Source organism: Falco biarmicus, chromosome 6 (genome assembly GCF_023638135.1).
Source record: "Falco biarmicus isolate bFalBia1 chromosome 6, bFalBia1.pri, whole genome shotgun sequence".
NCBI lineage: Eukaryota > Metazoa > Chordata > Aves > Falconiformes > Falconidae > Falco > Falco biarmicus.
The window spans coordinates 34,951,312-34,978,635 of NC_079293.1; the positions used below are offsets into that span (position 1 = coordinate 34,951,312).

Genomic DNA, 27,324 nt, shown 5'->3' on the forward strand with positions numbered 1-27,324 from the left:
TAACTACCCTTCAGTTTAGATCCCTGAGAAGGATATCCATTTTCACAGCTATTCAAATATCCTTAAAGACTAGGATGGAGCACACTTGGAGCAGTCACTTATTCCATGCTTTTGTAATGTGGTACTCTCTTTTTAGAAAATAAGCAGAAATGTGTTATCCAACAAGAGTTTCTATTGACTTTTTGAATTTCTGATCAGTCCTTTAAGGGGAATGCCACTCTAGAACACAGTAGCCATCCTCACTCTATCACAGTATCGACATATACAGAGAAACACTATGGAGAGACAGTGATAGTGAACACGAAGCAAGAAATAAGGCCTAAGGCACCTGTGGGAGATGAAACAGAGAAAGGCAGAGGATTATAGGTGCAGATGTTTAGATCTAGGCACATAGCCTGTCATTCTGCGGCCAGTTTCTATCTTTGCATCACATACAGTGCTCACCTGTCCTTCCAAGAAGACGAGGAGCAAGCTAGTATTTAATGAGAGGGGAGCACTGTGTTATGAACAGCTTAACAGTGGAAATGTAATTATGAATTCTGCTTACAGGAGAAAAGAGGCTGCTGAGAGTGTCCCGTGGCACCTCAGGTGCAGCGCAGCACTGCCTCTTTCACAACTTGCGCGTGCTAGTGTTGCACTACCAAAACTTGCTTGCTCCAATTTTATTCCACATGTTAACATTTTGCTCTGCTAGGAGGGCAGCCCATTTGCTTTGCTTAGGTTGCTGCAATGTGTGTCAGGTAAAAACTTCCCAAGGGAGAGCGGAATTGGTGTTCCGTGGAGATCAGTTGGGGTGCTTGCCGGGGAGACATTCTGCTGTACAAGATGGGGCAGGCAAGCCTGTATGTTTAGGGCACAGTGGTGACTGCAAAGAAGAGCAGGAAACAAATACACAGGCAAGTTTAAGAAAGAAGGAGCCTTTTGCAGAGAAGGGGGTAGGGTTTATTCAAACCAGGAAATTGCTGAACAGTTAGAGAGCAAGATGGGAGGAAAGAACTTGCCACGTTAGGCTACAGTGGGTTTAAGGTAAGATTTATTTTGGACTCGGTTATTATTTAACTTCTTTTTCCAGTTTAATGTTTTGTGTTTTGAAAAAGTTCAGCTGCAGAGACTGAGAGCCTTCAGACAGTTTTGCTTTCAAGAAAGGTGTGGTAGTTCCCCATGGAGATATTAGCTGACTGAGTGTCCTTGCTCTGGTACTACTGATGGAAACAAGTTCTACTTGTGTATCAGCAGCTCCCAGAAGCTCTAGGTGTGTTTCAAGACACCAGTGTATACACTGACCCAACCAACACAAGTCTGTTTAAGATCGTATACTGTACCTGTCATGATTACGTTTGCATGCTTATATATAGTAGCTTGATCTTTGACTCATTTAATGAGAGCATTGATTTTAACCGCCGTGTGAGCTGCTACACAATCATTATGGTAAATACATCCTGGTTTATTATTTGGTTTTTTTAAAAATTAGACCATCAAGAGAACCCAAATGAGAACTCTGTTCAAATAGAAGATTAAGGCATACTACATTATAGTTTTCTTCATACTCGTAACATTGGAGATATGATATGATGTGCCATAAATTTAGCTAACAACTACTTGATTAATCTGTCAGCATAATTAGTAGATAATGTCCTAAGGGCTGTTGTAAATCAAGCTCTTTACAAAAGCAGAGGCTAGATATTTTTTTTTTAATGGTCATTAATAATGATATATAGAAAAAGGGATTTCTCACTTTAATATGGAGTTTTGAAAAGTTAACTTCAGGTGTCTAAATGCTGAGTGTCTGACATGTACAGCTACATGCTCCCTGTAGGGAAATAGACACATCAGAAAGCTTTTTAATTCCACCCTGAAATGAGTGAAATGAAACTGCCCTGGAGATTCCTTCATCTTTTTCTGATTACTATTGAGTGATCCCAAGACAGCATATTTAAATTGATGTACTAATTTTTACCTGGCCCCTCACCAAGAAGACTATGCTGCAACTGTATGTTTAACATGGCTAAATTTGCCTCTGAGCAAACTAACATCTATGAGAACATGGTCCTTTAAATGACAGCTATAAAGATATGATCCTTTACATAAACATTTTATTTCAGAATCATAGTGGGGTAAAAGCACATCTGACATGCATGTGGTTCCTCTAATGGGCAGTTGTGGTCCTCAGTTCCCCTTCTTGGCTCTGCAACGTGAAAAGATTCCTGTTTGGGGAGGATGACTACTAGTTATAAGTTATACTGCAGAGACTAACCATGGGTTGAAAAGTATTTTGACGATTAGGCATTAAAGAGGTTGTGATATATTTTGGATAATTTATTACTTATTATTATAATTATTTGTCAGTACTCATTATTTATTATTCAAGAAAGAACTGATCACCAGGCAACCAAATGAGATAGATAAATCAGCTTTGTCAAATTGAAAGCATCATGATCCATAGCTCCAGGAAAAGGGCTCCTGTGCTCGTGATCCAAGCACAAGCAGGAAGAGAGTCTGGAAGAGCCATTGCTGAAGGTCCTCTCTGATTGTCAGGTCTCCGTGTAGGCAAAGCAGAAAACATCCTGCTCTTGCATGGGATGGGAGCTGAAATCTCTTGTCCAACCCACTTCCAGTCTTTGCAAGGCTCTTGTATTTTAGTGAAGCATTTGATTACCTTTGATGGAGAAAGAGGGATGTATGTCAGACACATATCACTGCAGGAGAACTTGTGAAATTCTTGGGAACTTCACAGTAACCCCAGTTAGGACCCACTAGGCTGACAGAAGGGAAGGCAGGAAGGCTAGAAATGCTGACACCCCTGCCGCCAGAAATGAACTGAGAATGATGCAAATTTTTGCATCAGAAACACTAAGATCTAAATTTTACTTAAAATTGGAAACACAAAAACTGGTAAGGAAATGAGGGTCAGTACAGTACAGATTAAGATATGAATTCACACATGGCACTAATTTGAAGTGTATAAAATACATGATCATATCAATAACAAAGGAGAGTGAACACAAATTAAAAGAGCTTAAATGTTTAAATGTGAAATTTACATTTTACCATGCAAATTCTTAGCCAACATGTTAAGAAAGAAATCCTGTCCACCCAACCTGAAGTTAAAGGGTACAAGTGGGATTCTGTTGCCTAAACCTGGGTGCCCAGGGGTATTTGAAGTGCCTCAAAGTATCCAAGATACCTGAGTGGAGCTGGGAGATAGGTCTCAGGACTTCAGGAAACTCTGCTCCCTTCTGCAGAGGGAGCTGGAGGCTAGGTAGGACACAGCTCAGTGCCTAAAATCACATTCAATCCTTTTGCTTAGGCAATGCAAACTCTCCCTGGGTTTCAAAACAGATCTTGGGTAAGTGATGAGGTACCCTTATGTATGGCTGTAGAAACAATGTTGTAATTAACAGTACCAGTGAGCCCAACCCTTTTCTTAGAAGTTCATAAAAACCAAAACCTTTTATTCCACTACATACAGGAAAATCAGATACCACTAATGCTAAATGATACCTATCTGCATGTTAGATGTTTCTAAAATGAAATTATTCTATCTGACACCCCAGAGTGTGTAACTTTTGGTTGATTTTGATCAGATTGGCTTTTTGGTCTCTCTGCCCGTGGAAATCACGTGCTTATTTGAACTTCTGAATCTCTGCGTCATCAATATTTTCTCACTATTTTTCTCACCATTATTTAGTATTGATTAGATTGTAATTCAATAACAGAAAGATCTGTATATTACATTTATATTCTGCTAAGCTGCTATTCATATTGTGATCTTGTTTTATTTCTAAATTACTGTCAGTATTGGTCATTAGAACCAAATCAAATAACCAGCATCAATACTGATAGCCTAGGGAAAGGATGACGGATTTCTTTTGGGGGACTTCAGGAGGCTGGGAAATGTTGGCTGGTGGTTGCATGTAGCCAGTACTGAATGTCCCAAGAATTTCAAAATATTGTACATGTTGACTGTCTAAGTCAGAAACTGTTGCATACAGCACAAGACAACCATGTTAGACATCAAGTTAGTAGAAGAATTTCCGAGTACTTGTGGTTCAGCTCAAGTGTTTGTGACTTGATTATAGTTGCTTTGTATAAACATAATAAAATCCTAACCATCTGTGCATGGCTGTACAATACACATACAGATACACACCCGCACGCACTCCTAAATACACACACACACACACACGTATTGATGTCTGCAGCATGTGTGTGTGTGTGTGCATATCCTTTGTGCTTTAAAAAGATCGGTTTCACAAAGCTGAAAACAATTATGAATCAAATCATCTGGGAGGAAAAATTGAATCAGAAAAATGTGAATGGTAGTTAAAAACTGTTTACTTCAAACCCTAAACAGTGTAATCCCACAACTAAAAAGCTTGTTTAAAAGAACCAAAATGCTTACCAATGAAAGCAACAGTAACAATATCTATATCTATAACAGGTGTAGCAAGAAAACAATTTATAATGTGGATTTGGTCGAGTTTTTTTATGTTGGAAGCTGTAGAAAACTGAGACTGTGAAGAGGAAATCTGGCTGCAAGTGTTAAGGGCAATATGAAGAAAGAACATTTTTGGGAACAAAAAGCAAATGTTATTGATCCATTTTTAGAACAGTACATAACAATGCATTAAAAGTAATTTGTGTTTAATGACTATTTTTGTTCTGAATTAAAAAAAAAAAGTAGATAATACATTTACCTTACATAAAAATATTATTATCTAGTAATAATCAAAGTTCTTCAATAATGATCAGCATTAGATCCAGATATTTTCCATTTGGGAGTTTTAAAATAGCTGCCCAAGGAAGACTTCAGAAGCAATAATGTTCATTTTCAGTGAGTATTTCAAGACTTTGGAAATGCCAGACAGTTGGAAGAAAGATAGTGCTGAGCCTATATATCTAAAAGGAATAAATACGGTAATGCTGGAGATTACAGGATTATCAGGGAGATGCTGATTTCAGACAAAAGCATGGAATATATATTAGTCCACCTGATTCATAATAAATTTGAAGAATTTAATTCAAGACAACCAGCATTTGCTTATGAAAGTAGATGTCAAAATACTTCAATGTAGCAATAACATTACAGCAATGTATTACACTGATGATAAAAGGTCAGCATTATATATTTTGATTTTTGTGGGTGTTCTTTCTAACATTTTTCATGTCCTAATGTGTTTTTATGTGGATGTTCTAAAATGGAAAGGGCCTGGAATCAATATAACATATTAACATACTAAATAGATGTAATCTACCTAAGCAATAGGTCCCAATAAATAATTTTAAGCAGAGATGCATTATCAAACAGGTGAGAAAGAAGGTGGTATTTTTAAAAAGGGTGAAAAAACATGGTGGATAAACATCTGCAAGCACTCCTTGTGGACTAATGGATACAAAGTTGAACATGATATTTGAACATATTAATAGGGAAGCATACAGTCATTAATAGCTCCTCAAATTTGGTACAAACCATCCTGTAGCCTTATTTTGATGTCCACAGTGCAAAGATCTATGAGGAACAATGAGATGGAGTCAAAGAAGAGCACCAAGGAGTGAAAAACAGTTTCTGAAGAACTCACCTGAAATTAAGTCCTTTTTTCAGAAGGAAGATGAAGTCTTGGGGTTTAACCATTTGTAAATACTCAATGCTGCAAGATACTTTCAAATCAAAGGATACTAGATTTATTCCCATACTTTATGCAGACATTAATTCCAGTGTCTCTGAAATATCAAAAGATATATTTCCAGAATTATTCTGTCTAAAATAATTGCAGCTTTATTTACTTATATACTCATTACTTCAATATTTAACAATTATTTTATCCCATACATTTATCTAAAAGGCTAAAACCATCTGCTTGGCTCACAGATTCTCAGCCCAAAGACCACATAGGACTGGAAGTAAAGAGCAGAAGGAGGGATAATAACTGAAGTTTGCATCTAAGTATTATTAAATGGATTTTCATGGGTTTAAATATCTGCTGGGGATATAATATCAGGGTCACTGTGTGGGTCATAATGTGTTATCAGTGAGTTCCTGAAAGAAAGAGGCTGCTCTTTCCAGAAGGAAAGGGGAGGTGATGTTGTATGTATCAGTAACAATTGCTGTAAGGCTTTTATAAAGTGGTCTACACCAAAGTGAATCAGGTGTGCATATTGGGCTGCTAGATCTAAGAAAGCATGAAACGAAACGGACAGTAACAATTATTCCAGCATAACATTTAAGGAGAACCCCTCTGAAACTTTTATTATTAAGAAATGCCCCGTCCCCAGTGTTGTGGAAGCAATAGAGTTGTGTTATGCTGTTATCCAAGGTCACTCTTGTAGATCTTCTTGTGACAGAGTCGTACACACTCATGGGACTTACAGAAAGCTAGCAGAGCATCCTGGTAGGATAAAATCTTCTTGTAATCCCAGTAATGTGCTTCTCTTTCAGTAGTGAGGACATCTGCAGATTTGGTTGGGAAGGGCCTAGTTTTTCATACAGTCATGTATGCCTCAAACCACAGAGATACCCAGAAATTTCAGATAAACATTTACTACTACTATAATGGAAGACTCAGAGTCTATGTAATATTTTCAAAACACTTAAAAATACTGGAAAATGTGAAATTAAAAAAAAATAATTAAACTTTGACACTCTATTGCCATTCACAGACTGGTAATTTTGTGAAATGCCAGTTTATATGTACATGGTGCAAAATGAGAAAGAATATTGTTTCCATCAAGTTGCACATTTTATCAATTGCACAATACAACAAAAATGCATTGTAGAGAAAAATCCTGGGCCTAAAAGGAGAGATAGATAATAAAACGATTTTTTTTCCCTCATGTTCCAAAAGATCCTTGAAATTTTTTTCAAAAAAATTTTTGAAATTTCACAGAGGAAAAATTTTGTCAATTTAATTACATAGAAAGTACTATATGAACTACCATAAATTGACGTGCTTGTACAGCATAAACTGGTATATTTTCTGCAAAGGAAAAGCTTCTAAGCTGGTTTCAAGTGGTTAAAAATTACCTTTGTGTATTAATTGGTTGTTAGACTAACTGTACAAGTCAGGAAAGATGAAAATTAAGATAATGGAGACATCCTTTTGATGACAAAGAACTGCTTGTATTTCTTTCAAAATATACAACAAATTTCTGTGTTTAAAGTTTAGAAATTGGAGTACTCTGAACTTGTAATATGTAAGATTACAACAGATTTTTTTATCTATTTTTTTGATCGTAAGTGTAACTCACCTGAAAAGACATCACAGAAGAGCAGAAGTCATGGGAAAAGCTTTCATCCAGAAGTATACGTTATCTACTATGTAACTTTACAATTTGATTTCTGCAAACAGTGAGTTTGTTGCAATTCAGCTACTTCTTTTTGGAAACAAACGTTTACCTTTCAGGAAATCATAAGAATTTCAGAGGGCCTGAAAAAACTTGACAAAAGGCTCCATGTACGTTGGTTAGACAAGAAATGCTGTACACAGACATTCAGCTGAACATGCATCCTTCAGAAATCCTTTGGTGAGAAATGTTCTAATACTTTTGTCTTCAAATCCTCATTTTCAGTCTTCTGAAACTTATAAAATATACAATGCCAATTTCTAACTCAATTGTATAAATGTGAATTTTCTTCCATAAATAGAGTTGGACAGATAATATAAACCCGCTGCATATTACTTCTCCTAGGACTGGGCTTAGTGGTGATTTTAGTTCTACATGTTGAGTTTTCTGAGCTTAAAATGAAAAAAGTGCAACTTTATTTTTTTTACAAAATTTAAATTGTATATCTGAGAGCACTTAAGAGATAAATACATGATATACAAAAGAAAATGGGATTTCTCCTTTGTTTCCTTTAAAATAAAGTGGTGTTTCTGATTTACTCCAAACAGACAGACTTGTTGGGGGACAAAGTAAATGTGAAAAAACACCAGTCAACTGGATGTGGTAATTCTACCAGAAAGTTGTTTCCCAGAAAATCTGGGACATTTCTTCAAGGTCTTGTATTGAAAAAAAGTACTAATAAGCTTACCAATAAGCAGGAAAAGACTCAGTGGAGAATGACTTGTCATTTTTTAAGCTCAGGAAGTGTCATAGAATCCAATGTTTTTGCTTGCATTTTTTTTCCCAAGGCCAGTGTTATTTTTTCACTTGTGAAATCAGTTCCACCTCTCAGGCTAAGAATAATGCTGCCAGTGTTGTGAATCAGCTTTGCTACTTGTATCTCCAGAATGGACTTCTACAGTGGGGACCAAAAAGTACAGGTGAATATGCATGAGTGAGGCGCTTGCATTGACATATGCCTTGAACCATGTCTTGTTCCTCGATACCAACAAAATAGTAGATAATCCCAAGCTTTCCTAAAAAAAATAAATAAATATTATGATTAAAGCAGGATAAACAAGTTGAGAGCAACCTGTATTCATGATTGCAAGTTGGTTTTTTTCTTACCTTACATTACTACATTTTGTCCCATCAGGATTTCTGGTGGGTTATCATGGCTAGAGAAAACTCACAAACATTTTGCTTAAGGTCTTGTGATTTCTTTTCTATTATAACCTACATATTCCATCAAAATGCTATCAATATGTTTTCATGTGGCAACTTTAAACAATGTTGGCTTTTAAAAAACATGGTAAAAGCAGTATATTGTAAAGGTTTAAAATTAAAACAACATTTGAATTTTGATTCTTTGTGAAAAAAGTTTTCAATTTTATAATTTCATTAATATTTACATCCTGAGTGGATCTTTTAATAGCTAGAAAAGACTGAAATAGTCTAAAATTTAAAAAATTAAAAGAGATCATAGTTATATTTATTGGTGTGCTGAGTTCTAGATGTTAATGGGAAATAATTAGTCTGAACATTTTTCTTAAGGAATATGAAAATAGAATAAAAATAGACTCCTCCATTTGCTACAAAATATCTTATAAGGATTGATATTGTAATTACAAGTCTTGCATAACTTTGCGTGCCTGTTATGTTACTGGGCTAAGCACATTTAACTGATGAAGTTGAAGAAGTCAAGCAAACATTTTGCAAAACAAGTCAAAGATCTTCTCAGTTGAGCCATGGCAATGGTTAAAGTCCTGTCCTTTGGGAGAGTGGGAGCTAGTTACAAGCATTCGCTGTAGATGTTTTTGAGTAATTTCCTTTTTGACTTCCATAAATCATGCAGTACTTTAATTGCAAATGCATTACCAGCAGACCATGGCCTAAGCAGGATTATGGATTTTCATTTGTTCCTAAGATTAGTCCATGCTTTTGTAGTTCACTTAAGATCCTTTCAAATGCTTTTCTCTTATCTGTAAACTATAATAGTGATTGCACTTCAGCCTGCTTAATTGTTAATCTTTATTTAACAAATTAGTAATTGGATATTATTTGATATAAAACATGCTTTTGTTGAACACTGAGTTCATTTTCTGGCTAAATAAAATGAGAAGTGGGAGAGGAAAAGACAAATACTGGACTTTTCTCATTTAAGTCTCACTTTTTCCAAGTTCACAAAGTAGTTATAGAAATGGATTCATTTTGCAAACTTCTGATATTTTACAATTAAGTTTCCATCCGAAATACAATTTGTCTGCAAGTTCTAGAAATGTTTTTTTCAGTCTAGTTTGAAATCAGGTGGTTGGTTCAGATTGATCAGGTAAGTTATATGGTATTAATTCTGTTAATTAAGTCATTCCAGATATGCTGAATCCAGCCTATATAGTCAGGGCACTTCAAAAAAAGGTTTTTGTTTTTTTAGGAGTCTTTAAAATGCAGGAAAATGGAATAATCGGCTCTTCACAGCCATGATGCATAGAACAAGAGGTAACCAGTTTAACTTGCAGCAAGGGACAATTTTGCTATATATTAGGAGAAAAAAAAGCCACAGTCAAGGAATGGAACAAATTGTCTGGGGAGACTGTAGAGTCCTCGTCACTGGAGGATTTAAAACAAATATGCACGTGTCTGTCATGGTGAATATATGGCCCCTGTGAGGGCACATAGCTATATTAAATGTTTTATTTATATACTTTGTGACCCCTTTATATGTTATCTTCTAATTTTATGTCCTTTTCCTGAGCCACTCTCAGATAAGCAGTAGGATACTCAGTGGTGTGGTATGGAAAGAAGTATGTACGGAGGGAAGTATGTACTGCTTCCGAAGCAGTATGCAAAAGGAGAATAATAAAAAAGAATGAGCAGGAACTCACAGTATATGTAAAAGATATTGCTTGTATCACTTAACATACTTCTGGTAACTGTTTAAAATTTATTGATGGAAAGAGTATAAAAACTAGACTAGAGAAACTCACCCAGACCGGCATAGCAAGGAAGGGAGAGTTCTTAACTGTTCCTTCAAAGATGATGAAAAAGAACAATCCATCTGCAAAAGATGGTCCAGGGAAAGGTGGGCAGTAGGCCCTTTTCCAGCATAAGACTGACAAAATCGTGATGAGGAAATGAAATTTTCTGTTTCAAGGCAGAATATGTGATAATACTGTTGGATGGAAGTGTCCTCAGTAGGGGTGGTCTGCATGGAACAGGGAACAGGATTTGGTATAGTCCTTCACGGACTCCAGCAGCCATCTGTCATGAAATAATATTTAGAATTTAGAGATGATTAAGCTAGCTGAAAGCTTGCCTTTGCTCAGCTTGTTTTGCAGTTGTTTATATTTGCTGTGCTTGTATATTTTATGACTTGGATAAGTAAACAATAAAATCTGTCTTAACTCCATTTTATGATTTTTAGTCATAAATAATATTTTGGACATATTTTGGGATCCTTCTGGGTTACAAATTAGCCTGCCTGCTTCTCTTCTGTATCAGCATTAATGCCAATCTACTTTCCATCGAGCAGTGCCAGAGGTACTTGGAGGTCATCCACTGCGATGCTAACTAGTTTTGGTTCCTGTCTCATGTTGAAAACTGGTGAAGATGTTATATTTCAAGACAGGAGTATGCCTTGGAGAAGATATTGCTGGCAACATCATCTACAAGCTAATCAGCAAAGATCAAGTGTCTGTTGCTAAATGTGCAGGGTCTGCATGATTTTTTTCCCTCTAAATATCCTGGCCCAAAGTTTTAATGGATCTGCTTATTAGTCAAAACAGTGAGAGGAGCTTTAAGGGACTGGATGCAATGCACAAAGGGCCCTGTGAGAATGCTGACAGTTAAGTAAAGCCATGTGAAAGAGGAACATTTAAAAGGCTGTACACAGCCACAGGACTCACAGGACCAAAATAGGATTGTCATGGAGATGGATGCCTAAATATACATACACATGTTTATCAAAGGACACTGTAGAGGCTGAACTTACTCTAAGATTTATGTTTGGGTGAGGGAAAGGTTGTCTTGCAGAGCAGTGAGGATGGAAGGAAAGGCTCTTTCCTTCAGTCAGGGTCATTGCTGGAAAGAGTGGACTAGAAAACAAAAGCAGAACAATACAGCAGCCGAGCCCAGCTCATGCACAAACAGGAGAGAACACCAGTAGCACAGAAACCATATATGTAAAATAAACTACTCCACCATGACAGAAGTAGCATGGAAAAACAGAAAGGGATGTTTCTTGGGCTCATTGAAATTAGGGTTAAAAATCTGAATGGCTTCACTGGAGCCACATTTTATCCATTTTTTTGTAAAGACATTTTATTACCTGATTATATATTCAGTCTGACCTGAAAATGCCAGCTTTTCTGATAAATGCCTGTGGACAGAGAACATCTTTTACTGAAGCAAAGTGTTCTTTCCCTCTTTTTTTTTTTTTCTTTCTTTTCTAGTGAAGGAACTGTTTGACATAAAAGACTGCCAGAAAATTGAGTATCCTTCAGAAAAAGGTAAAAGTAGGCTCACTGGATGTGTGCCACTGGAAAAAAGGGTCCTGTACCTTCAACCTGAGTTACTACCAAATGAAAACTATGTACAGACAAAGTAATTAACTGGCCATGTACTCCTGAAGAAAATGTTCAGCTCCAGAAAGAATATTATAAAGAAATCAGAGGATATGATGTTATTTTATATCCATCTGCAATGTATTACATGCATATTTGGTTCTTATGTGCACGTGTGTTTATGTGAATATTATGTGTATATTATATATTAAGTACATCAAATGCATGATTTTTGATGCACAATACATAGTTGTCATTGAAATAGGTGCTTCTAGGGCTGTACCTATCTGCTGGTGGGATCACAGAGGAGCTGAAGAGGTCCTACCAGAGTTAGGTGCCGGTTCCCAGAAATGGTTTATTGTTCTGTAAACCAGCAGAGGGTGCATCTCCTCCCACAGGGCAGGGCTCTTGGTATTTCTTCACAAGAGGACTAAGATCCTTGTATTCATGAGCAACACAGTTTTGAACAGAAATTTCAAACTATGAAGAGTGTTGTAAAGCTTCAAAGCAAACAGTCACCAATAAAAATTCACGTGGTACGTGCATGTGAACCATCCGGGACAGGAAGAGATGTTAGGGTTTGGGGTATTTAAGAAGCCTCTGGCTGATGTTTTGTGCTTACAGTTTCTGCTGAGCAAAGTCACATGGTAGCTAGAGGCATGATTTCAGGAGGACATGAAAATCCACTTGTTTGATCTATTTACCCATCCACTTCTCTTCTGGGGAAGTATTCATGCAAAACACTTTATGAGTTTCTGTATTTTTCTGTCTTCCACCAGCTCACTACATTATCACACATCCTAAAGGCTGAAATGAGCAAAGAAGCGCGATGCCGCTGTTTCCTTACTGCATGCTGAACCTTTCTTGCAGCTATTGACCCTGTGCAATGTTGAGGAATTTGGCTAGTCCACGTTCATCAATTTGGAGCAACTGTTTAGGAGGCCATTGCCCCTGAAGATATCTCCAGGTCCCAGGGACGTGACTCACTCGGGGCACGTGGTGGACTCCAGCAGTCTCTCCTGTTCAACTTGCTGAGTGAAAATGAGCGAATGGAGGTAGAAGAATCCAGGTCAGTGCCTTGCATGTCATTTGGTGGTCTTTCAGTTGTTGATTGCTTTCTCCATCGTAAGGTCTTTGATTTTAATCGGATCATTGTGTGCACATATGGATATTCCTGGTGGCCTAACCAGTGAACATAATTAAAAGAAATGATTGCCTTTCACTTTAAGCAAACATCTGGTTTTACTTGAAACAAGATGACTTAGCTGTTTCAGAAACATTCTTGTAACCCTGGATTCACATTTTCATCTTAAAATATATATTTTCTCTGTTCAAGCAGCATGTTAATGTAAACACTATATATAACTGACAACCAAAATTTTCAGAAGTATTTGGTGCTCTGAGCATTAGTGAAACCACAAGAATTATTACATTTTTGATTTGATCTCTGTAAATCTGTTTCAACAGTCACTCTGATTTAAACAATTATTCTGATTTATACTCCAAGAACTATAATTTGCAGAAAATGTAACCATGTGAAAACATGTTTTTGTATAGTATATCTTGGCAACCTTGTTTTGTTGTGATGTCATTGCGTTAGGTTTCATGGAAATACTGAGGGAATAAAAGGAAAACAAGACCCTCTCTTTGAAGTATATTCGCATATCCCCTCTTTCCACCTCTGAAAAGGTTTTAATGTCTTTTTTCCGTAATGACACTGAGTTTTCTGTTATTGCTTGACTGACATTATAGTCAGAAATGTACTAAAGACTCTCATGAAAAGAATTTAATTGAGAGGGAAGGTTTTGTCACCTTTCAGTTCTCCCTATCAGGTAGGAGTCACCATTTGTATAACGAGCTATTTTGAGATCCTGGAGTTCTTTGCTTTCATGTTGTTGCACTGCCAGATTCTAAACAGTTAAACACAGGCATGTATGCAAGATACACAGAGCAGAGAAAATGAAATTTCAGAGCATTTATCAACAGCAGAAGTTAACATTGGAGCTTTCTCCATTAGAACTCTATCTAATCTGGTTTATTGTAACATCTGAGGGAAGATGACTGTGCTTTATTAAACCAATAGCTCTCATTCACTTCATCACATCTGCTCTTTCTAGAAAAATAAAATAAAATAAATACAAGGTTATTAAGAGTAGCCCTTCATTATAAAAAGCATACGTTACAGATATGTACAATAGAATGAAAAATGGCAAAAGAAAATGTCTTCATATGGAAGCAATCCATCTGGATATATCTAGATATGGTATACAGGGATTTCCAGTACTATTAAAAAGGTTATCCCTAGTACAAGATATTAAAAATATGCCTTGTATGATTTAGGGATTTTAAACATATCCAGTGTTTTTACTGAAAGAAGAGAAAAAGAAAAAAAGGGGAAAAGAGGAGAGCATCACATTCGGAAACATTCCTGAATGACTTCACATTTTTCTTCTTTCCAGCACCAACAAGAAAACACATCAGACACAAGCTCATGCCTGTCAGATGTGACCATATGCTAAAACAAATGACACCACTTGCTAATTTCATTTCCCCAGCTTGTGCATTTGTGCATGCGTCTGCTGTTCTGTGTCTTCGATGTTTGAAAGCAGCACCTTTATTCTTATCTGCTTAGTTGCACAATGAACTATAAGAAATTTTCCTATTGGGGCTGATTCTGCATTCAGTTGCCTTAATCCTGAGCAATTTAATTCATTTCAATGTATTTCTTAGTTGACTAAGAGAATACCTGGAGAACTGAGCTATCATAACTGACCCTGTAAACATCATCAACCACAGTGCTTACATACTGTGAGTAGTCCTTTTTGGCACTCTCTACGAGGCATGAGACTAGTCAAGTAATATGTTCTTTGACTAGTACTGAGTTGTCACAGGATCAGACCATTAATAGATTTTTTTTTAAAATGTATTTTTCAAGAGTAAAAAAATCACAGATTTTGTTGTTTCTGAGTTTGTGCAAGCTATTAAGTAGCACTCTTCATGAATCTATCTTCACAAATCTACTTTTCAATGTATTATTATCAAAAAAATCCATTTAAATTTTGTAAATTGGCAACTGTTTCAACTCCACCTGAAAAAGTAAATGAGCAAAATGAACACTGGACATGACCTCAGCACTAGTCATATATCATGTTCTAAATATTGAAGGCAATGTTTTATAAATCTCTGCAGCTATAGCCATAGCTTTGAGTAATTTACCATATTTCCTTCAAAATGCCAATCATGGACTGTCTCTAGTAAATTTTGTTCTTGGTACAATAAATAAAATTAATGTTCATGTATTAAGAAGAGTTACTGTAAATTACTGCTCCCTCTTTTGTGACTATTGCTTTAGCAGTTGGTGTAGGAAATGAAGTCGGTTTGGGGAGTAGGAAACAGCAAGAGTTGTAGAGTACATTTGAAATTCAGGTTTAAACCGATCTCAGCCTGCCTCCACGTTAGTCATTTCAAGGTCTGCTGCAGGTGGTCTTCACACAGAAGCTCAAAAGAGGCCATTTGTGCCAAAACGTGAAGCTGGAAGGGGTAAGTGATGGAGCATTCACAGGGAACAATAAAGCTTTCATACTATGGAGAGAGTGAAGAACCAAGCTGAGCAACTTGGAAAAGTGTTAGCGAATAGAAGGTAAAAATACATAAATAGGTTAAAAGAGAATGTAAGAAAAGGAAGGACAGGCTTTGTCTTTGGACAAACGTGGAGACGGTTTTCAGAAGAGACACTGCTAAATTGCTATTGTTCTGCTAAAGTATTCTTCATAAAATAAGTAGAATCCAATCCCAGCTGAACTAGCACTGTCAGTATTGACAGTTTTTCCCAGTTCTACCTCAGCTGAAATTCATTATTCATTTTAATTGTTCCTGCATCCCCAACTTTCTAATTTCTCCTTTTTCCCAGTCCCATCACTTTCTCCAGAGTTGGCTTTTTACCCTGCTGGAACTTAAAACTGAGGGCGAAATCTTGGCGCTACTGAAGTTAATATAAGTTTGGCCTCTGCAATGAGGTCTGGATTTTACATAGCTGTTTAAGAAGTTCTGTGGGAGAATTCGTGCCTTCACTCAGGCATTTGGCAGTTACGTATTAAAATCTATTTCTTTCCACTGACCTACAAGAAGCCCAGTTTATTATTTGAGATTAGGCACTTACTGTGGATTACAAAGTGTCATTGTTATGATTTTATCCTGAATGTCAATAGTTAAGTGGCTGAGGAGGAGCTATGAACTGAATATGGTTGTGTCCTCCAAGCTTTGTGTAAACATGGGCTCGAGGAGATAGTGATCCCTCCAGACACGACAAACGTGGGATGAAGGCAGAGAAGTAGCAAAGAAAAAGAATAAATAATGTGGTGGCAAACATAAAACATTTTCATGACTTGTGAGAGCTAAGGTCACTGAAAATGATGGGTGGCATATTGGGGGATATCGCTGACTTTTGTCTTTGCTATGTTTCCTGAAAGAAGCCCCTATCTAGTTGTCCTGGACCATAGGTTTGCATGAAAATGGTAGAAGCAAGTAGTGAGGAGATGCCATTTTGCATAGGAGAAAAGTGAACTCAGAAAACTGTCCACTTTCAAACAAACTGTGTTTAAAGATAGCAGCTGGGGCTTTGCCAACATCTTCTCGGTGGGCGGTTTGATGTTCTTCCACTTTGTGGTTAAGCTAGGAGTCGTACTATAGCTCAGAGCAGGATAAAGGACCAGATCTTATAACTCAGCTTCTATGGGTAAAAACTGCTTACTACTTCCCCTTAGTGCAGGAGACTAGATTTTGTTTCACAGATATGGTTTCATCAAAGCAAAGCAAATTCCACAATTACTCATTACTTTAGTCGTGTTACTTGTGCAGTGCAAGATAACTACATGCTTAGATTTTTGCTGAATTAGGGTCTAATTCTGCTGTTGTCTTCTCAGCATGTATTTAAAACAAATTTGGAATTAATCAGTGTAAAAAGAGCCTGAATATGGCGTAGCTGCTATTCCATGGCACAACCTTAATGTATTTTCCTGTGGAAGTTGTCTGTGGCTGACTTTGCTTCTGAGCACTGTCACTGATATAAATAGCATGTGTAGTGTCATTTCCATGTAACAGATTAACAGTGAAACAAGGAGTTCATTAAGAGCATCAGAACAAGCATACAAATGAAAAACCAGCAGTGTAATTCCGCTGTTGCTAATGGAGGCTTATTGCTCCTTTAATAGCAGGGCAGTCTTCGCAAAGCTTGAAGCTCAATAATGAGAAAAAACCCACCATATTTATAAGTCTCAGAAACACTGCTTTTGGCATCTTCAAGGGCTATTGTTGCTATGGTACAGATTAGTCAAATGATCAGAAAATAATTGTGTGTTGTCAACAGGGCAAAAGGAATCTAGCTGAGATACTTGAAGTACCCCAACACAAGCTGAGCTTAAGATTTCTTCCTTTACTGTTTCTACACAGAAGTTGGTGAGTGGAGTCAGTCAAGGGAAATAACCGAGGTTGTGGGTCCAAAAATTTTCATAATCTATTTTGTATGTAAAGACAAAATTTATTCATTCATTGTCTGGGTTTTTAGGGCTCCTGAAGTTTAACAGATCTCATCGTGGACCCAAACTCTGCTTCTGTTAAATAAATTAGTGAATCAGTGATTAACACTAGAACTAAAACAGCATGGGATTACAAAGCATGCAAACTGTTGTTGCTGCAATGCCACATGTGGTAAAAATGAGTATGGAGTATTTGTAGGACTGATGGGAGCATTTGTACCATTTGTGTTTAGCAGTGCTGGTCAGGGTAGAAGTAGAGGGCAAAAGCAGCATCATGCTCCGCAGCATGACATGAGAGAGGCTGTGACATTCTGCTGCTACAATGAACAAGTCTCTTGAGTGCTGCCCTGCCTAGAAAAATTGACATCCTTTACCAGCTATATCATGGCTGATATAGCTGTCTCCTCTTCTCATTAAAGCCATACATACAGTAGACATATGCTTGTACTGGCTTTTTTTTTTTTTATATATATATATATATATATGTAGGAAGGAGAGTGTGGAAGAGTGGTTTGAGATACTCATACGCCTGTGTGCATGCCAGGCTATATGTATAATATTCCTTGCAGTGTGAAAATTGCACCCTGAATTCTTCACAAAGGAACTTACGTAGAGTGCCATCAAGCCATTTAATGCTATGAGGCAAGCAGAGGCTGAAAACATCACAACTGTTAAGAAGTACCAGGGCATCAGTGGAGAACTGGTGGGAAAGTGAGGAGAATAATTGGTTAGGGCCCCTAGCAGGCAAGTCACAATTCCCCCGCCATCCCTCTGTTTGCCTTAACGGGCTTCAATTGCCTTCACAGGTCTGCACACCAAATTCACCTTCTGGGACAGGAACATTAATTTATTTGACAGCACTGTGTGGAAGCGGTGTGGTGGTTTCATTTTCCCCTTCCACAATCGGCCTTTTCCATTTGTATGGGAAACAAACCATTTCTGTGAAAGATCCCCAGATCTCTCGGCAAGCCAGGTCCAAGCTGGAGTACATTAGCATCCTTCCATTAGTGTGACTTGGAATTTAGACAGGCTGAAGGTCAAATGAAGCGAACTGATCTTAAACTCCCAGAACAAAGAAAGAGAAACAAGAGGGCAGGTATGTTGTCTAAAATATTGCCAAGTTATTTAATAAACTAACTTAAATTTAAATTGGTAGCCTTTTAAATTTGGCAGCTTTGCTTGATACTGGGCAAACTTCAGAAATTTGCAACATTGCATTGGGTGAATCTGTCCCATTTTCTTCCAATAGCATTTTAAACTGTTTCACCTTGTGAGTGGACAGGTCTGACTCAGAGGCCCTGTATCCAAGTATCCTGAAAGATATTGCATATACCCTCCTGCTTTTCTCCTTCAAGACCTGAAGAGACTGCTGTGACCACATTGCATGTTATGCTTCAAAGAACACTATACAAAATTACTCAAGTCAGGCCTGGATCAGTTGCGTTACCGATGTGTGAGCTAAGGCATCCTGGTGAGGAGACCTTCAATCCTGAATCAAAGGACGGAGGGTCTGTCCTACAAAAGCTGATTCGGACGTAAGTAGTTCTGACTGTGTGAAATGTTTGTCTTGCTTCTGCTCTGAATATCGGCAGAGATTTTTCAGGTTAGAGGCGCATTTACATTTCTTGCAAATATTTATTTCTCAGGTGAGACTGAGCATCTCTAAACCAGACATACAGGATTGTGTCCTCTCCATCATCCCCAAGATGTGCCAGGTATATACAGTCCTTCACACCCTTTTGCTAATGTGTAAACTGACAGCCTGCACAGAGCTGCAGAAACAACTGCAGCACTTAGGCTGATTTATGTTATCTGTTTATTTTAAATGGTGAATCAATCAGAATAACAACAAAAATGAAGTTGTTCCTGGCTTCCAGGACTATTCTATTCAGTTCTAGTTCCTGTAACTATGCATTTGCATTGCATGTGCCTAATGCATTTATATCTATACAGTAGACACATATTTCCATATTTGTGAATTCCCTTACACTTATAAATCACTATATATAGTAAACTATATTTAACATAAAAAGGGCTGATTCGCATCCTTTCTGTCTGGCAGAGGAGCAGCATCTCTTGGACTAAACCATGAAACATTTCACGTTCACCTACTTTTTTTGGCTTTTCTGGAGATACTGTTACTACTTGTGTGTTCAGATCTCAGGTTCCTCTTTTTACTCAAGTTTGGATTGAGCGACTATAGTAGACATGAGGTTGAAACACCTTGGCTTTTCTGAATCTTACTCTTTTTGTTTTAAGGGAATTCCTTTCCTTTCAATGTGCCACAGCCTGCTCCAGTTTTACTGTCCTTGTTACCAATCCACTAGGCAAAAGGAATGAAGCAACTATGATACTTCACAAAACTCAGCAAATACCTCTTAGCTTTCACCCTTTTGACCCCCTTTGGCCCCTAATACTGTGACCCTAAACTTACGATTTATAAGAATCTGGTCCCAAGAATCCATTCAACTCTTAATGAACTATATCTTTAGTTTGGATAAATTGATAAATACAAATTAACTCGGAGGTAATAAACCTGATCAAAGAAAGCATTTTACAAGCACTGAAGCAGTGAAGCCTTTTTACAGAGAATTATTAGAACGAAACTTGTACTGATAAAAAATAAAAATACAATTTAAAACTGAACCTTTTAAGAAATATTAAATGGCTGCATATTTTATATATTAAATCACACAATGTTTCAAAAAAACCAATGGTGTCCTCTTTAATGAAACTCTATTAAAGAAACAGACCTGTCAAGGGAACACATTTTTATATCCAGTTAGGTTTTGTATTTAACAGATTCCCACTTTGTATATTTTTCTGTGGTAGCTGCTAAGTAAAATATATATACTCTTGAATATTTGCTTACTTCTGGAATGGGAAATTTCCACACAATTTAGTGATTTAAGAACTGATTCTAATCTAATTAAAAAAAACCCTTTGGGAATACTTAAAGTCACTCAACCTGTGGAACAACAGCCCTTGTTCATTTAGGGCATCATCCAGTTCCCAGAGTCTTTTCACAGATTTCAAGAGAGGCTGAACTGCACCCTGGAGCCACCAATGTGCCAAATTGCTAATCTGACTGATGCTCTGGCTTCATTAGACCTTCTGAAGAACTGCTCTGGGAGTTTATCACCTTTCAGTGATTACTCAGTTGCTCTTTCTTGCTTTCTTAAGTAGATTAATAATAAAGGAGACTAATAATGAAGGTAGTCAAAGTTCAGAAAAGCACAGGAAGGCTCAGATAGTTCATCATGTCACTGTTCGTTGACAAGCTACAATACATCTGAGGTGCTCCCACTGACTGTGAACAGACTGTTAGCACATAGAAAGGGCAGGGTAATCCTACTTGGCTGTCAGGGACAAAGTATTTAAAGCTAAATTACACTGTATTTGCAACAAGGAAGAGTGCATACATGGAGAATTGCAGCAGCTCCATTGATACCTTTTAACTTGTTGACTCACTGTCACCATCAGGGATTTGGGCACCTCTCAGGTTCACAGTGCTGGGTTTACCATTCATACAGGTGATAGCTGCCCCTTAAAAGGTTTTGAAAAAGATGATACCCAAAATCAGAAGTCACTCACACAAATTCTGTCCCTAATATCAACAAGCAAAGTCCGTAATTTTCTTCCCAATTGCAATAAATAAATAGCAGCAGTTTAGAAATTACATTTTATCACGCAATGAATCACAAAAGAATTCAGACGTGGCGGTCATCTGGTCCCATCCCCTGCCTAAAGCAGGGCTGAATCCAAAGCTCTATTGACCATATTACTCAGTGCCTTTTCCTGTGAAGGTTGTGATTATATTCACAGATGAAAATTTAACAACCTTTTCTTGGTATTGGTTTCTTGTCAACAATTATCATAAATTGGCACTGCTTTCTATTGTTATTTTTAGCCTCTGGACTAAAACCTAGAATTCAACCATTCAACCCCAAACCTGATACAGGGTTTCGTTTAAAGGTTTTTTTTCCTGAATGATTGAAATAATTCAAAATGTCTTTGCAACTTAAATCCACAAGCAGAGTTCCAGTCTGGGTAGTGTGTTAGGCATTATTTTCATAGTGGGAAGTGCAGAAAAGGTGCAAAATACAAGGTCCAGATCGTTGTTCAGGTTAAATCGGCATTTTTTTCCTTTGACCTAGTAGATCAGCAACTTCAGTAGCCATCTCTGCCATTTTTCACTGAGTTCCTCTTCTGTACTACCCTGTTCCACCACGAAAAATCAGCAGGAATGCCTTTACTCCACAACTTTAAATACTTTTTAAACTTTTTATCTGTCCCCCATGTGTTGTTAACAAAATTTTTTGTGAATGGGTTGCAGAAAACTAGTTCCTGACAGTTTCACTTGTTATGATTCCAGCCATTTTATCCATTTTATCACCTTTTTAAACAATAGAAAGTCAATTGCAAGTAATCTGCAAATACCTCCCATAGTATCTGATTCAGAGCAAGGTGATTAGAAAGAGTGATTGCTAATGAAAACCAGAAAGTGTCACTGGTGCCATCCACCTTCCTTTTCCAAGTTCTTGAAACACTTGTTCTGTAAGTAGCACTGTAGGTGTGTGCAGGTATACGAAATAAACCCAAGCACAGCTGCTGCATGTTCTCTGTACAAAAAATGCATCCCATCTGTTCTCCCTTGAGGCCAGACCAGCTCTAGCTGTGTAATCCCTGGAAGGTGCTTGTTCTTAAAACTTAATAGCAATGAGGATTCATAGCTTCTATCTTATAAAATACTCTATAAAATACCTTTGAAATATTCTGACAATGTAAAGAGGCTGTAAGACACTCATTATACTTCTTTCAAGGTCTTTTGGATTGGCATAGCAGATATAAAATACCTGTAATATAAGTGGGAATACATGTACTGGACTCTAAAACCTTTACTTATAGAGGATGAGAAAAGGTTCTTCTTTGTCCTAATGTATAAATCCTGAATCATTCAGTGCCTTTGCACAAAACCTACTGACTGGACCGCTCCAATACAAGGGTACAAGTTACATTGTACCTCAAGCATTTCCTTCTGTTAAGGTTAGGTGAACATTCATCCTTGCAAAATTCCTTTGCCATAACAAAACAGCACTTTTCCTGAGGAATGCATGTAACAAGGGGGATAAGAAGAAAGGAAAAAAGGCATTTGTAGAACAATTTCCCTACTCAACATTTTCTCGTTGTGCATACATTGGTTTCATTCATCCGTACCTCTGCTGAAGTTGAGCACTTCACTGAAACATCTAATTCTCTTCACCACTTTATTTACAGAGAAAGATGAGCTTTAAACCATTTAGTCCAGTTTTGCTGAATTTTTTTTTCTAAAGTGATTTTTTCTTAACTGTTTGTTTTCATTTCTTCACAGAAGACTTGCAGTGTGTGAGATGTTTGGTTGCCAGCAGAGAACCTTGATTATCAAAGACAATGCTGCTATAGAGTACAAATGTACATTTGTATGGCATTTGGCTCAGATTCTTCCAGAAGAAGATAAGTGAGCAATTCTCCTTTGGCTAGCCATTAAAATGGAATCCCCAAATAAACTCAGTAGTTCAAGGCCAGCACTTCTCATGGCTGTGAGTGAAGAGAGCTGGTTACAGCTTCTTTTTTTATCCCTGTTAGATGGTCAAGAGCTTAGAGCAAACACAATACCAGGAAGGGAACAGACATGGATGGGGCTGGATTCAGGCAACACATGAATAGAAGGCACATGTAAGCCTCTATCCCATCGTATTCTTCACATTGTGAGTAACCATACAAAATGGACAATGAGTATTTGCTAAGTTTTTGTGGTTAAGCTTCATTTCCATTTCTTTCTACTCTCTTTCAGGTTTTGTATAGCTGTTACTCTGACACAAAACTTTCTTGAGGGGTGAACAGTAGGTGACCAAGTTGTATCCCTAAATACAGATATCTAGTGCTGTCAGGTGTCTTCACATGGTGGGTTGCCCCAGGCCAACAGCCAAATGCCTGCCAATGCACTCGCTCACTCTCCCCCAGCAGGATGGAGAGAAAGTAGATGGCAAAAAGGCTTGCAGGTAGAGAATGATGGCTAAATAGGGAAAGCAAGAGCTGTGTGCCCAAGCAAAGCAAAAAGAGGAATTTGTTCACTATTTCCCAGCAGCAGGCAGATGTTCAGCCTTTTTGAGGAAAGCAGGGTTTTGTCACACATAACAGTTACTTGGGTAGACAAATGCCATAACCACAAAAGTCTGCTTCCCATTCCTTCTCCTTTCCCTAAGCTTTTATTAATGAGCACAATGCCATATGGTATGGGATATCCCTCTGGTCAGCTGGGCTTAGCTGTCCCAGCTGTGTTCCCTCCCGGTTTCTTCTGGACCCCCAGCTTATACGCTGGGGAGCACAGTGGGAAAGAGAGAACACTTTGATGCTGTGCAAGTTCTGTTCACAGATAATGAAAACACCGGTGTCTTATCAGCACTGTTTCAACCACCATTTCAAAGCATGGCACCATACAGGTGGCTATGAAGAAAGTCCCCTCCATCCCAGCCAGTTCCAGTACCCCAGGGCACTCACAGGGGGCTGGCATGTAAGGGTCAGGACCTGCCAAAGCCTGCAGGCTACTGAGGCAGCAGGAGCAGGTAAATGCCAGGCAGGATGCCCTGAAACACCTAAGGCAAAAATAGCTATTTTAGACATGCCTATATTATGTATCACTTTGGATCTTGCCTTTATCTCCTTCCTGTTAGGTTTTTACCTCCTGTGAATGCTGCATTGTGGTGATCCCTGTTTGATACCACTGTTGAGTGAAGAAACAGCTTCAGAACATAACAAGCATTTGTTGGGATAATGTATGTGAGGTATGCGCATGTGGATATTCATCTATCTAGCCACTGATAATAATGTTTTAGCCCAGATGAACCCATTTCTAGTCCTGCCAGAGATGTTGGTATCACATAGTGTGGATCACTTATAGAGGCCTTGCGTCTTCCACAGCAAATTCTACCGAGGTACAAGGCACATAGGCAAAGAAGCATAAGCTGGCAAGTAATTTCAAGTCCTGGGACATGACTTTGTGTATCTAGTGCAGAGGAGCAGTTGGCATGACATCTTTATGTCTACTCTGTTAGTACCAAAACACTTGCAGCCAGATAGGAGTTTAGATGCTGAAATACTTTTGGTGCTCTGAATGTAAACTGTAAGTCCACGTAAACATTATTTCTAGTGAAAAATTTATTTGCTATAAGCTAAGGAGGAGAATGTAATTTACATAGTCCAGAAGAATTATAACACTTGACATCCTTTTACTGGCTGGTAGGTAGCATTTCTGGTTTAAGTATTGCTTCAGAAAGGATTTGAGTAAGTCATACTGAAGGAGCATTTAATAACAAGAGAAGAGGACAAATGGAATTTAACCTGTCTAGACAACTGTATCTGCATGGAGTAACTCTGTCTGGCAGTATAAAACTCTAGACGCAGAAGACGTAGATCTCAAGATTTGATCCCACAAATAAATTAGCTTTCCATTTCAAAAGGAAACATTTGGAAGCATGGGACAGTCACCCTTGACTTGTCCAGGGGTGCCTCTGCTGCTGTGGAAATCCAGCAACTTCACCAACAAGCCTGTCCCACCTTTTCCTAGATGAGATGTCTCCAGTTGCTCCAGTTGCTTCAGGTCAGGGACATCACTACCAATGGCTTCCCGAGTGAAACTCTCCCATCTAGGCAGGCCCTTGCTTTCAAACTGTTTGATAATTTATTAGCACCTAAATGCTGTTGAAAAACACATCATTCATAGCTTTAGCACCAAAGTAAGTGTTAAATGGCTGGCAGGAGGGCTATCTGCAGGAACATGGCTGGTGTTTAACACCTAATTATCACTTTCCAGGGTCCTCTGGCTAAATAATTGAGAACTGCAGTACCCAAAGGTTTCAGAAAGATTTTGGAAATGTAATTACCTAGCTAACAGAAAATTAAGCTGTAATAAAGCCTCCTTTCTGTCCTTTTGAAAGCTTCTGTTTTCCTGTTTTCTGGTAACAGGGCAGGGTCAGCTGTTGTTACACAAAGCAGTGACAATCACACCTCAACTCTATTTCTGTAGAAGAGGTCGTGGCATATTTACCGCAAACACAGCCAAAAAATATATCAAATGAGAAGAGGTACTCAGCAATGGCATATGACAAGTGGGTGGCAAAACAGTACGAAAAAATGGGGAGACTTCTTTCTTGTCATCAGCTCTGTCCTTTCTAGGCTGCATGGAGGAGGTGGGTGATGACTGTAGAATTTGGGGAGCTGCGTGGAGTATGAAAAAGCATTGAAAGAGATACCATCAAGCCCACTGCTGTCATAGGCGAGCCCATCAGCGAGCTCTGTTGATAAATTTAGAAACCCTTGAGTCGAGGTAGAAATTACTTGTATTCCACTCTCCCCATTTTAACATTGCTCCACACCAAAGATTAAGAAGTTAATTGCTTTTATTTTGCTACCTGAATTTTTTTATAGAGAGTTTATATCCATTTATTCTTCTGTCAACATTTTCTTCAGCTGATAGCAGGTTTATTTTACTGATGCCTGTGTTACTCCTATAGGTTTAAAGAATAATTACATCTTTGCTCCTTTTTTACAGCTAGATCAACAAGTTCTAGATTGCACAGGTTCTGATTGTATCTTCCTATAAAAACAGACCTAGTTCCTTTCCAGCATAAATTCATCTTTACTGAATGTGGAGATTCAGAAAGGTCTTTAAATAATGCAGTAACATGTCTCTTCCCAGCAACATTACTGCTGTTCTCTAAAGTCCTGCTGGAACTATTCCTTGTTGTCTAGTATGCTACATGAGGATAAAGTTGCTATGAGAAAATACCAAGAGAAATCGGAGGAAGAAGCTCCTGGAAGGACTGGAGGTCTTCTGGGATCTGGAGGAAATGAGTTGTGAGCTGGAAGGTTGGATGGCTCCTCTCTCACAAGGAAGATTAATGGGATAACCCAGCTACTGGATGAAGGCAGATAAAAAGGGGATTATCAGCAGTAAGGCACCAGTTCCTGCACTTACTGTTTGCAGCAAGACACTTTCTGAAGCTAAGGAGGAGTGAAATATGTAATACAGAAAGTCATTGTATTGGTAAAATAAGAGCTGTAACATGGAAGAGAAGGAGCTATTTTGCCACCATGCTGTCTAGGTCACACACCTGTGCTCAGCAATTTCCCTAATTATTATCACTGATAAACCCTATGCCAATAGCTAGGGCTCCAGATTTTTCCAATTTTAGGCTAAAGTCTCTAGACATTGCTTAAGGGAACAAGGGCCTCCCCACATGTATCTGCGATGGAAAACCCTTGGAATGTCAAGATCAGTCCTAAAATGACAGGATTTATCACAGTCTGATTACAGAAACTTATGTAACTACATCAAGTAGCAAACTTCTTTAGATAGTGCACAAAGTCTCTTTCCACTTCAAAATGACCTGAAACCAGACTTTTCTGAAACATGGATTTTTATGCATTTTATGGCAGAAGTCACAATAGACAAATAGCTGATACATAAAACAGAATAACAGTTCAGACAGAAAGATGATGCTTTAACGGAATCATACAGTAGTACTAACACTTCCGAATCAGCAAGTCTGAGGCTATAATGCTGAATCCTAATATTTCCATTTAGACCCATGTTTGACAGCATTACAAAAAATGGTGATGTCAAAAAGACTACTGTTCCTGTGGCTGACAAGGAAACCATTTTATATATAATTGTTTCAGCCTACAGAAGAGGGTAATTCCTTTGGACATTGCTGGGTTTTATTTTCATAAAGAGTGAATAAATTATCTTAGTCCCCTGGATCAGAGGATGTTAAGTTCAAATCCTGTCACTGGAATAATCACTACAAAATAGTTCAGTGTTGATTCTGCAATTTGTGGGTAGTTTTGGTGGGAAAGGCATTTTTCCAAGT

The 27,324-nt window shown here is 37.9% G+C and overlaps 1 long non-coding RNA gene across 1 annotated transcript; it reads left to right on the plus strand.

Annotated features, from left to right (window-relative positions):
- Window positions 1–971: 971 nt before the first annotated feature.
- On the plus strand, window positions 972–25,288 carry LOC130151503 (uncharacterized). The gene is made up of 6 exons (XR_008822598.1): window positions 972–1,026; window positions 7,401–7,521; window positions 12,750–12,948; window positions 18,220–18,948; window positions 19,060–19,128; window positions 22,785–25,288. It is a non-coding gene; the product is annotated as an uncharacterized LOC130151503 (long non-coding RNA).
- The last annotated feature ends 2,036 nt before the right edge of the window (window positions 25,289–27,324 follow it).